Here is a 4,415-nt window from a genome sequence, read left to right as displayed (position 1 = left end):
AATCGTACTCCAATGAAAATTCAAAACGAGATGGGCATGAGGTTTTTTATGGAATTGAAAAACGTCAAACAAATTGCGGGATGTATCCATTGTGCATAACAACAAAAGATCACAATTTTGGATGTAGCAATAATGGTGAAATTGCGTTTGAGCTAGATACATCAATTGTTCAAGTTGGGGGTGACGACATGGCTGTATCTGCCGTAGTTCTTTCAGAGAATCGTAGTGTAGATGTGTTATGTGTTTTGGATACTAAATCGGAAGCCTCAACAATATTGTGATATTCGCCATTTGCAAAAGAAAACTCAAAAAATTTAAAATTCAAAAGAATGATTTGATGAAGAAGATAAAGTTCAGCCTTTCAGAAAATAATTTTGATGATATCAATTGTTGATAAGATGGATCCACTTATTACGTTATGGTTGTTAATTTCCCATAACTTACTCCCGTAATTAAGGGAGTATTGAACTGTTAAGGAAAAAGGGACAGTGTGGGAGTGGGAATGAGATACAAACTTGTTTTGTGAATGAGGGGAAACGGGTTAAGGAAGAAGGAGTAATGGTGGGATACATGGGATAGTGGAATAAGATACAAACATTTTGGGATTGGGGAGGGAAACAGTTGAATTGAAGAGAGATAAATGTAATTTGAATTATTAATGTCCCGCTAATTAAGGAGATGTAATTTTAAGATAATTATTCACTATCATTTTTTAAGGGATTGTGTATCTGATTTAACTTTTTAAAATATATGGTATATTTATTAAAAAGTGATATTCTATGTAATATTTTTAAAGCAGGGGTAAATTATGTATATAGGATAGTGAAGTGTGTCTAGATATGTAGTTTTTCCATTTAATTGTATCTTTAATAATATATGGTATAAAATATTAAAAGTGATCATATATGTAATTGTTTGAAATTAAAGGTAAATTAATATATATGATAGTGATGTATGTCTAATAAACTAGTTTAAACCCATAAAAATACATCAATAAAATCTCCTTAGGCCATCTTATTTTTTTCTACAACAATGAAAAGAGAAGAACAATCACATATTGTTCTTCAAGGTTCAACTAAATAGTGTTATTTTCCTTTCTATAAATGTGAAAAGAGAAGGAACAATTACAAATTGATTTCTCAAATTTCAATTAAATAGTATTCATTATCTTCTTTCTCGACTAGAGTGTCAAATAGGCGAAGTAGACTGAATTAATGTCCCCTCAAAATATTCTCTTTTCTTCATTTTTGAATCTTTTATTTGTTTTTTTTCTTCATGATTTTTATAATAATCAGAACACAATAATATGATATCTATGTAACATAAAAAATTATCTTGTGTAATGAACACAAAGCTTAATAATCAAACATAAAATTTAAGATTTGTTTTCATATACATTTATCCGTTCACATAAATAGAGCTAAATTGAAAAAATGTTCTATATACTAATTTTATCTCTATTTTCAAATAATTATTTTATACCATATATTATTGAAGATACAATCAATACCTATATCTCTTAAAACTAGGATTGATTAATTATTTTTACATTTAAATTTCAAAATTAGTGTTTTAATCAAAAACAAATATCTTTCTCTCAAAGAGTATGAGTTAGGGTTAAACTCTTTCTCTTCCCTTACTTAGTGGAAATTTATTGCGAAGAAAAACTCTATTAAAATGAATGTTCTAGAGCTTGTCAACACACACATCAAATAATTTGATTTTTCTCACTCTCAAACCAATCCCCCATGAATGGATCAACCAAGAAACTTCGCGCCACTTCTCCCGTCGTATCTAGGCGCAGTGAGAAACACCGATGAATCAAAAGGTGAAACAAACACTGCCATGGTGAGATACCCTGACCACCCACAAACGTAATCGAAAAGTTTCAATAAGCGGAGTTTTACACATGTATTTGACACATTATTGATGTATCTAATACATTGTTGAGATACAATTATATGTATCTAGTGCAAACACTGCCGCGTTGAGATGCCCTGACCACCCACGAACGTAATTGAAAAGTTTCAATAAGCGGAGATTTACGCATGTATTTGACACATTATTGATGTATCTAATACATTATTGAGATACGATTATATGTATCTAGTTTTTATCAGTGTATCTTATTAAGTTTGTATGTATCTAATGAATATATTGGAGATTTACACATATATTTGACACAATTTGTTCTTGTACGATACTCATGTATCTAAGTACTTAGTTTGTTGGATATATTATAGATTGATAATAGATACATCAAATTAATGAATTTATTATTTTAAGAGTAATAAAACTAATCAAATTACATGACCAAGATATACATGTTTTTGTCTTTTATTAATAATATTATAAATTTATTATTTAAAAGAATAATAAAATAAAATTAATCAAACATAGATACACTCCTTGATTTCTACCTTATATTAAGAAATTTAATTAATTTAATTTTTCAAAATTAATTGTTCATGTATTTTGAAAATCCTCAATTACTCCTTTAATTAAGGAAATTAGTTACAACCAATTAATTTAAACAAATAAAATATGTATCTCGATTTTAAAATTAGACAGATACATGTATCTTGCGGATTTAGACTCATATATCCTAAGCACCAAATATGATAGAGAAAGTAATATTTGATACTATCGGGAATCTTAGTAATTAGAACCTAAACTAGTGGAATTTATATAGTTTGCGCTTTAATTAAATATAAGTGATATTACTTGTGCTATTAGGGATGATAATTTTAAAATAATGCGGGTATGGGTTGACACTTTGTTTCAGGATTCTCTTTGTTTTTCTCAATAATACCATTTCAATTAGAAGTAAGTATTAATAATGGTATTTTAATTGTTTTACAAACTTAATTAGTATAAATTTATATTGATTTTCTCTCAATGAGTTTTTGATGGTTATATTGCACATGATTTTTATTGCTTGGATGCAATAGTTTGGTGTACAAATCTCAAGAACATGAGAATTCGTAAAATTTCAACATCTTAATTTTGGAGCTAAAATTTCTAATTTTATATAAATTTTCTTGTGATTTAGGCAAATCCTTGAAAAGAAAATTTCAGCAAAATACCTACTATTTCTGTTCTTTTTTTCACCCTAATTATAACTTATCCATAAAAATGTTGTTAGCTAATAATCTAATAAAGTAGTTTTTAAATCCAACTGTTAAACCATTATAAATATAATAATGGTGATTTATAAGGCTCTGAAATATTTGTATATGTAAATAATAAAGTTAAGGAAAAAAAAAACTTAAGTAGGGCGGGATGGGGTGGGTTTATGTGGGGCGGGTGAAGCAGGTTGAGAATAGCAAAAAATGCTAGATGGGGCGGGAGGGGGCGGATTGAAATTTTTTTGCATTTGATTAAACTAAAACCACATCTGCCTCATTGTCATCCCTAAGTGCTATTTCTTAAGATAAAAATGATTAATTTAAGAATATATATCTTATTAAGTGTTAATACCTAAATTCATTAAAAAATAAAATGAATCACTCATTATATATTGTGTTTAGTTGAAGAATGAAAAATTAAATTATAGCTCATTTATTTAATGATAAATTATCCACTTATTCTAAAGCATAAATGAACAGTATATCATCAAACAAAAAATAAAATAAAATAAAATAAAACGAAAGAACTTACAACTTGATGACTCATTAACTCAATTCTGAAGACTCGGTCACGAAGAGGATTTATGGTGAATTTGAATTCCATCAACGCTATCAACAAAGACATCAACGTCGCGGTGGGTTGAGTTGTTTTGAGAATGACGGAATGAGAGGTACTGCTAAATCATATTTTATATAGAAGAGGCAATGCATTAGGGTTTTTAAAAATTGTCACAAATTTTGTTAAAATTTGATTTACTCCCAACTTTAATACAAATTAATATAAGTACCCTTGCGATGAGCCTTGAATATTAACTAATTTTATCCTGAAGTTTTTTTATATATATATTGAAGTCTTGCTCCTCTATATTTATACGTTGATATTTCCTTTCCTTTTTTTTTTGTTCCTTCTTTATCGTTATAATATTATATTTATTATTTGGTAATTTTACATTGTTAATTAACTATTTATCAGTTTGTCACTGACTTATTTTTTCATTCATTACTTCCCTTTTCATAATATATAGATAGATTCTTTTATTTATTCATACGCTTTTATTCTATTTTTCAATATTTTATTTAATTTTTATCAATAATAATTTGAATAATTTTTTTAACGACTCGACCGGGTCGTTATGAGTAGGTCAATAGTGAAAGAATATGGGACATAAAAATTTCCGGATAGTGACTTAATTTTTTTAGCTAGGCAAACTTCGGACGGAATTTGAGCAAGGTAAGGTCTAGGGCCATCCAGAAATGAGTGGGGGGGGGGGGGGGGGGGCGGGGGTT

This window comes from Solanum tuberosum, unplaced genomic scaffold (genome assembly GCF_000226075.1).
Source record: "Solanum tuberosum cultivar DM 1-3 516 R44 unplaced genomic scaffold, SolTub_3.0 scf00266, whole genome shotgun sequence".
Taxonomy (NCBI): domain Eukaryota; kingdom Viridiplantae; phylum Streptophyta; class Magnoliopsida; order Solanales; family Solanaceae; genus Solanum; species Solanum tuberosum.
The sequence above is the reverse complement of the archived record's forward strand: the minus strand, read 5'-3'. Positions refer to the sequence as shown.